Source organism: Lathyrus oleraceus, chromosome 7 (assembly GCF_024323335.1).
Source record: "Lathyrus oleraceus cultivar Zhongwan6 chromosome 7, CAAS_Psat_ZW6_1.0, whole genome shotgun sequence".
NCBI classification, from domain to species: Eukaryota; Viridiplantae; Streptophyta; class Magnoliopsida; order Fabales; family Fabaceae; genus Lathyrus; species Lathyrus oleraceus.
Window position 1 is genome coordinate 24,396,690 of NC_066585.1, and position 11,086 is coordinate 24,407,775.

Genomic DNA, 11,086 nt, shown 5'->3' on the forward strand with positions numbered 1-11,086 from the left:
TTTTTTTTTTTTTTTTTTTTTTTTTTTTACAAAACAGAGCAAAGTTAAATCCCTAAGTCCTCAAAATGGTTAGTACAATGCCATGATGTTATGATGTTATGATGTTATGATGTTAAGTAAACAACAAGCACAAGCAAGTCACACAACCATCATTCCTAGGTTTTAAGGCTTGCGTGAGTTCCATAGGTAAGTACCCTCCCCACTCAAGTTTGGTTGGTTCAACCTGTCCTAGAATAGTAACCGGGTTCTAGAAGGATCTCCAATCATTGACCTTTCCTTAAGTCCACTTCAGTGCAACACCAAGTGGTTGACCGAAGCTTCCCTAAAGTCCAATCTCAAAGAGTGTAGTATCGAGTCTCAACCAACCCCAGTCGGAACCGAAGTCAGTTATCTCACTACTTTCTAATGGCCAGGATGAGTCAATTAGGGTTCTAAAGGTCTGGTTAATGCTTTGATGACACCACGCGGAAGCCAAATTTTTCCTCAAATAACATGAGGACCATCAGGACAACCAAAGTGTCACATTAACCGTAGCCATCATTTTGACCATTCCAGTATACGCCGGATAGTCGCGATGATCTATTGCTACTTACCTAAGGTACACTAGATCCGGGTGTAGGATCTTTCACTCAGACAATCCCTTAAAACGAAAGAACAAATTCAAACATAAATGATTTTTAAGGTGGACCTCTCTTTATCGTCCCCAGCAGAGTCGCCAGTTCTGTCATACGGTGAACTGGACTTTATTGGATTTGTAATCGCAATGTCGCGGTTAGCAAGAGTCGCCACCGACTTTTCTTTTATCCCTTAAGGAAAGGTGGAAAAGAACAGGAAAGACCTTAATTCAGATTCTTAGGTTCGGGAGGTACGTTATACAAAGGGAAGGTGTTAGCACCCTTTGTATCCATGGTTATCCATGGGCTCTTAATTGCTCAATCATTTATGTTTTCCTTGTTTGAAAAAGGTGGTTGAGAAATGTGTAGGAAATGTTTTGAAAAGGAGAATTTAACTTTGTAATGATTCTTGCATGAATGTATACAAAGTGGTCATCTCGTTTAGCTTTTTGAAAGTAGTTTAGAAAAATATAACTCGGCAATGATCCTAGTGCGGATGTATGCTAAGTGGTGATTTTCTAAAAAAAAGATGTTTGGAAATGTGTGAGGTGTGAAAATCGTTTTAGGTTATGAATGAGCAATTAAGGGTGTACCTGTCCGAGGTCTTTCCGGGCATTTCCTATCCTTATGAGGGTGAAACTGTTCTTACTATTGAGAAGTAAGTAGTTTTATCCTTGGGATGTAGAAGGGTCATCGTAGGGTCATCGATTGGTCATTGAAGGCAACAGTTGTGAGGATACCTTAGCATTCGAAGGGACTATCATCATTTAACCGTAGGCTACCGAAGGGTCATCGGGGGACGAAATCGTATTTCCGAAGGCAACATCCGAGGGACTATGATGATTTAACCGAAGGGTCTTTGCTAAGGATATCCCCATATTCGCGGGACATGACCGTAATACCGTAATCGTGGGGTAATAAAGAGAGGTCCGATATCATTTATTTAAAGTCCATGTTTTAAGTTCATTATGTAATTATGGTGATACCGCCTCAAATCGATACATTAAAATCAACACATTAAGGATCACTACATTAAAATTAATTAGGCAATCAATATGAATCTTCACATTAAAGTGAAATAATTTAGAATCCCTCTCCTTGAAGGCTTCCCATGCATAAAGCGGAGTACCTAGCCGGCTATTTCTTCGGAAGTATGCTAGCCCTTACACCATGAACACACGGATTAAAGCATCGAGGTAAAATATAATTGGAAATTGCACCATAAAATAAATATAACAGCCAGGAATTTAAGCCAAATAATGCAGAATCATCATTAGGTAAAAATAAAAGACAAAGCAGCCCCTGTCCCGTTCGCCTCTGCTTCGCCTAGCGAAGGCTCAGCAAAGGCTCGCTGCGGGCTCGCCTAGCGATGAGCTAGCGAGCTGCCACGGGTTTGAAATTTGAGAACATTATGACCTCAACCTGCAGCATGGCTTATGGCATCCAACACATAATTATATGGTTCAGCTTCACAATATTCAAGCACACTTAAATCCACATGCAAAACTTCAAAATGTTTATGAATTCAATTATAATATCATCCACAAATTAAGAACATGAAGCGGTACCATATGCCAAATGAGAATACAAAGTGATGATCACATGCCGATTAATAAACTAAAGCGGTACCGCATGCAAAATGAGAATACAAAGTGATGATCACATGCCGATTAAGGATCCTAAAGCGATATCATATGCCAATTAAGACACTAAAGCGATAATAGTGATGCAAACCTGTTTGCAAATCGAGTTGCAACCTTGAATTGGCGAGCCGGATCGAGTTGGGCGGCGGTAGCTTCGGAGCGGATAAGCGGCTTTCAGGGTTTCCGCCTTCTGAATTCTTTGGATCAGCAGGGTTTCGGCGCTAGGGTTTCCTCTGGGTCTCTGTGTGAGTGTCTCCGTGTGGATGAGTCCGTCTCTGTGTGTTCTTTTTCGTGGCAGAGGAGCAGGTATTTATAGTAGAGGTAGTGGTGACCTAATGGGCTTAAAATGAGGTCCAAAACCTCAAATTCTCGCAAGCTTCGCTAGGCGAAGGAATTGCTCGCCTAGCGAGCAAACTAGGTCTGGGCTTTTTCCTGGATCCAATGCTTCGTTGGGCGAGTGGCATGATGAAATGTTCGCTAGGCGAAGGAGCTGCTCGCCTAGCGAGCCAGCTGTTTTGGGCCGCCTGTGGATTGGGCCTGTTGTGAGTGGTTTTTTGTCCATTTGATATCAGTGCCTTGCAGAACAAGTCAGAGGGTCTTGGAAAATGCTTGGTAATGCCAACGGGCAAATTTTGGGGTATGACAGGGCAGGAGGAACTGAAGGCTCTTTTGGTTGAAAAGAAGAAAGACAAGAAAGCTGTGAGTTTCATTAACCCGGGAAGAAGGCGTAAAGGACAGGCTACGGGAATCAAATTTGGAATCCCGAATGGTCCGGAAGAGGGGGCAGAGAATGACTCAGAGGAAGAGAATGCTGATTTCTCCAACCCTGAAGATGACGATGAGAACTATGAAAATGAACAGTACTCTCCAAGAGATGATAAGTACAAGTTGCTGGAAGAACGTATGCTAGCTATGGAGGGTCAGAAGGCGCCCGGTCTGGATTTCGAGAGTTTGGGTCTGGTCTCCGATGTGACCATTCCCCGCAAATTCAAAATCCCCACTTTCACTAAGTACGATGGTGCATCCTGTCCTCAGATGCATTTAAGGGCTTATGTGAGAAAGATTCAGCCGCATACCACTGACAAGAAACTGTGGATCCATTTCTTCCAAGAAAGTCTGTCTGGCACTCAGTTGGAGTGGTATTATCAGCTCGAGAGCTCTGACATCCGCACCTGGACTGATTTAGCAACAGCTTTCTATAAGCAGTACCAGTACAATTCTGAATTAGCACCTACTCGGTTACAGCTGCAAAATATGACTATGGGCTCTAAAGAAAGTTTCAAAGAGTATGCTCAGAAATGGAGAGATTTGGCTGGCAGAGTCAAACCCCCTATGACTGACTGAGAATTAGTGGACCTGTTCATGGGTACCCTGACTGGCCCATTCTACAGCCACCTACTGGGGAGTTCTTCATCAGGTTTCACTGAACTTATACTAACAGGTGAACGGGTGGAGAGCGGCATTCGAAGTGGAAAGATACAGGCAGCTACTTCTACAAGCAGCAAAAAGTCCTACCATGGGAAGAATGAATTGAATGCTGTGTATGGTCAAAAGAATCATAATAAGAAAAACGGTGACCATGCCATTGGAGCAGTGACGATCGCAGCCCCGCCAGCTCAAAACTTCCAGCAAAGACAAGACAGACCAAGAAGGCAGTTTACCAAACTCAATATGACTTTAGCCCAAGCACTACAAAGTATGCTAAAGGTAAACTTAATCACTCTCAGAGGTCCTCCTGCAAATGTCAACACTGCTTCGCCTCGTTATAATCCCAACGCCAGGTGTGCATATCACTCCGATAGCCCCAGGCATGATACAAACGATTGCTGGTTGTTGAAGAACCAAATTCAGGATATGATTGACGCCGGAGAAATTGAATTTGAGCCCCCGGAGACTCCTAATGTCATCACTGCTCCTATGCCTGATCATGACAAGGCTGTTAATGCTCTCGATGACGATTCTCTCCTCACTACTGTAGCGGAGTTAACATCTCCTCTCCCGATCATAAAGAGGAATTTATTGCAAGCTGGTTTATTTCCAGGTTGTACTGAAGATTGCAATCTCTGCATACTTCGGCCCGAAGACTGTTTGAAATTGAAGAATGGTATCCAACGACTGATGGACGATCGTACAATCCTCTTTGAAAGGGTTTCTAAGGCGGAAAACCCTATTGAAGAAGTATCTGTGATTGCAAGGTCCAAAGGTCCAGTGAAGATTACTGCTCCCAGAGTACCCGTGAAGATTATCGCTGAGCCCAGGGTAGCTCCCCTAATCATTACTGCACCTGGCCCGATCCCGTATTCCTCAAGCAAAGCCATTCCATAGAATTATGGAGGTGATGTTTATATCCATGGCGTAAAGCAAGTTGGTAATTTTGCTAATCCTAATGATATTGTTGGGACTAGTAAAGTTACTCGAAGCGGAAGGATCTTCTCTCCAGAAATCTCACCTCCAATTCCTGAAACTCGAGGAAAGGAACCAGTCAATCCTTCTCAGTCAGAGACACCGGTCGAAGTTACTCCCGAAGATGTTGCCAAACAAGAAATGGAAGAAGTGCTGAAAATCATCCGCAGAAGTGATTTCGATGTGGTAGAACAGTTGGGGCATACCCCGTCTAAGATCTCGATGTTGTCCTTGCTGTTATCTTCTGAATCTCATGCCAATGCCTTGATAAAATTCCTGAAGACTGCCCATGTACCTCAGGAGACCTCCGTCGATCAGTTCGAAAACTATGTTGCTAATCTAACTGTCGACGGTGGCCTAGGTTTTTCCAATGTTGACCTGACACCAGCGAGAAAAAACCATAATAAGGCCCTGCATATCTCCATTGAGTGTAAAGGGATCACCCTGTCTCATGTGTTGATCGATAATGGCTCTTCTTTGAATGTGTTACCGAAAGCCGTGCTCGAGAAACTTGACTGCAAGAGCGTTGAACTGAAGCCTAGTGACATTGTGGTGCGAGCTTACGATGGTGCAAAGAGTGTTGTCCACGGTGAAGTTGTTCTCCCTATCAAGATAGGACCTCAAGTCTTCAACACTACCTTTTATGTAATGAACATTCGTCCGGCCTACTCCTGCTTACTGGGACGCCCTTGGATTCATGAGGCAGGTGCGGTAGCCTCGTCTCTCCATCAAAAGCTAAGGTATCCAATAGAGGGTAAGATCGTCACTGTGTGTGGGGAAGAAGAATACATTGTCAGTAGTGTGCATACCTTCAGATACGTCGAAATGGATGGTGAATTCTTCGAGACTCCAACTCAGTCATTTGAAGTGGTTTCTCCGCCCGATCCTGTCCTTAAGCCAACTCCCTGTATGCCCAAGGTTACTCGTGCTCCTCCTGCTATGATTTCTCTGAAAGATGCTCAAGCTGTGGTCGAAGATGGTGGCTGTACTGGCTGGGGTCAACTGATCAACGTACCGTACAAGTCTGACATAGCTGGTCTGGGATTCAACTCTGAAAAGATGGTCAAAGATCAAATCAATGTTGTAGAAGATGCTGACAGTGATTGCGACCTGGATAGTTGGATCTACCCAACAATTGGCGACGGACTCAATAATTGGAAGGCTGAAGACACTATCCCGATCTCCTTTAGTCAGGAGTAATTGTTATTGTCTATTTAGCATTGCAAATTTTAATTGAACTTCTTAAAGCATTGTGTCTATACCCGGGGCACAGTAGCTAATTTGTTAAGGGTTTTGTCATTTCATAAGCATATTTTCATATTCAATAAATCTATGGACGTTTTCGCATTCAAATATTGCGCTCTTTATTTTTCCTGTCGTCTTTCAAACAAGCTATGCATTCTTACACACACTCACGTAACAAATTGCAGATCCGTACTCACTCTGGATCCTATTGATAATAATTCCGCTACTGTTCATTATGACTTTGAAAATCCAATCTACCAAGCCGAAGATGGAAGTGAGGAAGATTGTGAAGTCCCTGGAGAGCTTGCCAGATTGTTACTGCAAGAGGAAAGGACTATACAGCCGCATGAAGAGTCCCTCGAAATTGTAAATCTGGGTACTGAGGTAGACAGAAGAGAAGTCAAAGTAGGAGCAGATTTGGAAAACAGTGTAAAAGAAAGATTGGTTCAGATGTTGCATGACTATGTAGAGGTTTTCGCCTGGTCTTATGAAGACATGCCCGGGTTGGATACTAATATAGTGGTGCATCGGCTGCCTACGAAGGAAGATTGTCGTCCTGTCAAGCAAAAGGTTCGCCGCATGCGTCCCGAAATGTCTGAGAAAATCAAAGCCAAGGTTATGAAAACAATTCAATGCCGGTTTCCTAGCCGTTACTTCTTATCCTCAATGGGTTGCTAATGTGGTACCAGTACCGAAGAAAGATGGTAAGGTGCGAATGTGCGTAGATTACCGAGACCTGAATAAAGCAAGTCCCAAAGATGACTTTCCCCTCCCGCACATTGATGTTCTGGTAGATAACACCGCTCAACACAAGGTATTCTCATTCATGGATGGATTCTCGGGTTATAACCAGATTAAGATGGCACCTGAGGACATGGAGAAAACTACCTTTGTGACGCAATGGGGCACTTTCTGTTACAAAGTAATGCCATTCGGCCTAAAGAACGCCGGGGCAACGTACCAGCGTGCTATGGTGGTTTTGTTCCATGATATGATCCATCATGAAATAGAAGTATATGTGGATGACATGATAGCTAGATCTCATACTGAAGAAGAACATCTCGATCATTTATACAAACTGTTCGAGAGGTTGAAGAAATACAAGTTAAGATTGAATCCGAACAAATGCACTTTTGGAGTAAGATCCGGTAAACTCTTGGGCTTTATTGTCAGTGGTAAAGGAATTGAGGTTGACCCGGCTAAAGTGAGAGCTATTCAAGAAATGCCAGTTCCCCGTACAGAGAAAGAAGTCAGAGGTTTCTTGGGACGTTTGAACTACATTGCTCGATTTATCTCCCACTTGACCGCTACCTGCAAACCCATCTTCAAATTACTGAGGAAAAATCAAGAGATGATATGGAATGATGAATGTCAAGAAGCTTACCTCCAGGAACCTCCAATTCTGATGCCACCAGTTGAAGGAAGACCTCTAATCATGTATTTAACCGTGTTGGAAAATTCAATGGGGTGCGTGTTGGGACAACATGACGAGTCTGGTCGAAAAGAGCATGCCATATACTACCTGAGCAAAAAGTTTACCGACTGTGAAACAAGATACTCACTGCTCGAGAGAACTTGCTGTGCTTTGGCCTGGGCTGCTCGCCGACTAAGACAGTATATGTTGAATCATACCACTTTGTTGATTTCTAGGATGGATCCCATCAAATACATGTTCGAGAAGCCTGCCCTCTCTGGAAGAATAGCAAGATGGCAGATGATTCTAACAGAGTACGACATCCAGTATACTACTCAGAAAGCAATCAAAGGAAGCGTGCTAGCCGATCATTTGGCTCATCAAGCGGTGGATGATTACCAATCTATGAACTTTGAGTTTCCGGATGAGGATGTCATGCTTGTTACTGATTACGAAAAACCTAGACCGGATGAAGGACCCGAACTAGGATCCCGATGGACTATGGTTTTCGATGGGTCTTCTAATGCATTGGGCAATGGTGTTGGTGTGGTAATCATTTCTCCCGAGGGTTACCATACGCCTTTCACTGCTAGATTATGTTTTCATTGTACCAATAATATGGCTGAGTATGAAGCATGTATTTTGGGACTCAAGGCTGCTATAGACCGGCGGGTCAAGTTTTTGAGTGTGTACGGAGACTCAGCATTAGTAATCAGTCAGATCAAAGGAGAATGGGACACTAAGCATCCGAATCTCATCCCTTATCGAGAGCGGGTGTTAACATTAATCCCATACTTCGAAGAGATTACATTCGAACACATTCCACGAGAAGAGAATCAGTTGGCAGACGCATTAGCTACCATGTCATCTATGTTCAGAGTCAGATGGGGCAGCGAAGCTCCCATGATTACCATTGGACGGTTAGATGAACCAGCATACTGTTATGGACTTAACACTGAGAAGGTACAGGAGAAACCTTGGTTCCACGACGTAAGAAGATATTTAGAAGCTCAGGAATACCCTGAAGGGGCATCCATCAAGGACAGAAAATTCCTGAGGAAGTTCTCCGCTAAATTCTTTCTGAGTAATGGAGTGTTATACAAACGTAATCATGACTCGACTCTGCTTCGCTGTGTGGATAAAAAGGAAGCAGAAAAGATTATGGGAGACATGCATGACGGTATTTTTGGGACTCATTCTAATGGACATACAATGGCCAAGAAGATTCTGAGATCAGGGTATTATTGGTCTACCATGGAAGCTGATTGCCACCATCACTCCAGAACCTGCTACAAGTGTCAGATCTATGCGGATAAAGTACATGTGCCCCCTGCTCCATTGAACGTGTTAACAGCGCCTTGGCCCTTTGCAATGTGGGGCATCGATATGATCGGAGAGATTAAACCTACGGCTTCTAATGGACATCGCTTCATTCTCGTCGCTATTGATTACTTCACGAAGTGGGTAGAGGCAGCCTCCTTCGCTTCTGTCACCAAGAATGTGGTGGCACGGTTCATCAAGAATAGTCTTATTTGTCGGTATGGCATCCCTGAAAGAATTATCACTGACAATGGTACTAATTTGAATAACAAGATGATTACTGAACTCTGCACGTAGTTCAAAATTAAGCATCACAATTCTTCTCCGTACCGGCCAAAGATGAATGGCGCCGTGGAGGCTGCTAATAAGAACATCAAGAAGATCATACAAAAGATGACAGTAACGTACAAAGACTGGCATGAGATGTTACCATTTGCTCTCCATGGTTATCGCACTTCAGTACGCACTTCGACAGGGGCAACTCCTTTCTCTTTAGTCTACGGAGCGGAATCTGTTTTACCAGTGGAAGTCCAGATTCCCTCTCTAAGAATCATGAAAGAGGCGGGCTTAGACGAAGATGAATGGATTCAGACTCGACTCGACCAAATAAACTTGATTGATGAGAAGAGACTTGCGGCTGTTTGTCACGGGCAGATATATCAGAAGCGCATGACCCAGGCATTTAACAAAAGAGTCAAGAGACAGGTGTATCAGGTAGGCGACTTGGTGATCAAGCGTATCACTCTACCACAAGGGGACCCCAGAGGCAAGTGGACTCCCACATACGAAGGGCCATTTGTGGTTAAGAAGGTATTCTCTGGTGGAGCCATGATACTTGCTACAATGGATGGCGAAGACTTCCCGCATCCTGTGAACGCGGACATAGTTAAAAAATACTACGCATAAAAGAGACCCGCTAGGTCGACGTACCTAGGCAAAAGTAAGGGCATCCCGGCGAACCAAAAGGGTTCGAGCAAAAATTAGGGATAAACATATAAAGACGTACACCCGGCAAGTCGAAAACCTGAAAAGGCGGCTTGAGCAAAAAAGGGTATCCCGGTGGACTGAAAACCTGAAAAGGCGGTCCAGGCAAAAATTAGGGATTAAAGCGTATGACTATGTCCCGTTCTCTGTCAGCTTCAACCAAGTTCAAAGGACTGAACAAGCTAATTACTTCTATCCGACAGCAGGAGATGAGATGCTTGAAGACATAATGACAGTGGTGGAATTAGAATCGATAGGACTTTTGCCGCATAGCTTTCTCTTTTTCTTGACAATTTCCTCTTACTAGGATTTCCGTCTCCTTGTACTCAAATTGCCTATTTATAGGCCCTCTTTCAAAATCAATACAATTTCATTTCCAAAAAGATGCTTTTGTCTTACTTTCTCTGTTTTGTTTGCGTAAACGTCCATTGATTTAACTTGGATTGACTTATGCACTTGAATATGACCAATGTTTACAAAAATGCATGCCTAAAATAGCAATAGCAATTACTACACGACTTCAGGATCGAGGAGAAGGTCTAACCACGCTTTCCAAGGAGGCTGTTACTAATTCGAATCCCCGGCAACGCCAATTATTCCCCAGAAGAGGTCGGCACCACCAGACAGACAGGTCATCCCTTCCATCCCCAGCCAGGCTCTGTTGGGTGTTCCCATCGCCAGACAAAAACCAAGTATCCCCCCAGCTAAGGAAGGGCCATCAATACCGATGTCTCCGACCAGCAGACTGAGATCTATCTCCCCAATAGTGTCCCCTGGAAGAATGTTTCAGACGCCTAATGCATTCATTACATCATTTCATATTACATACCTGCATACAACGCTCACATTTACTTCATTCCGCATCATACACTTTACATCATTTCATAATATATACATGCATACACATGCATACCAGGTTCGCAGGCATAAAACATCTCATGCATCATGACATTGCATGAAACTAACGTTATTTTTCAGGTTAATTATCCTCTTGATACAATCAACACAAAGGTCCATTCAGACGGACATCTGTATCAATTACATTCAGGATTCAACTACACCTTTCAGATATACTCCATGTCAACATTCATTCTGACGTTCTCCCAATGGTGGCATCTCTAAGCCCACCTCAGATATTCGCTGCAAATACAACAAATAGTATCAGATACAGCCTAACGTACGGTTCATTCTGATTCAGCCCAACATATGACTCTTTCAACTCAGATACGGTCTAGCGTACGATCCCTTCTGACTCTCAACAACTCCAATACGGTCTAACGTACGACCCATTTGGACCTCCAGCTCAGATACGATCTAACGTACGATCCAGTCTGATCTTCAACAACTCAAGTATGGTTTAATGTACGACCAAGTTAAACCTCCATCTTCTCAGGTGCTACCTTCGGACAGGTACATTCCTGAATGGTAGTCTGGTATACGGCTACTCCCTTTCTCAGGTGCTA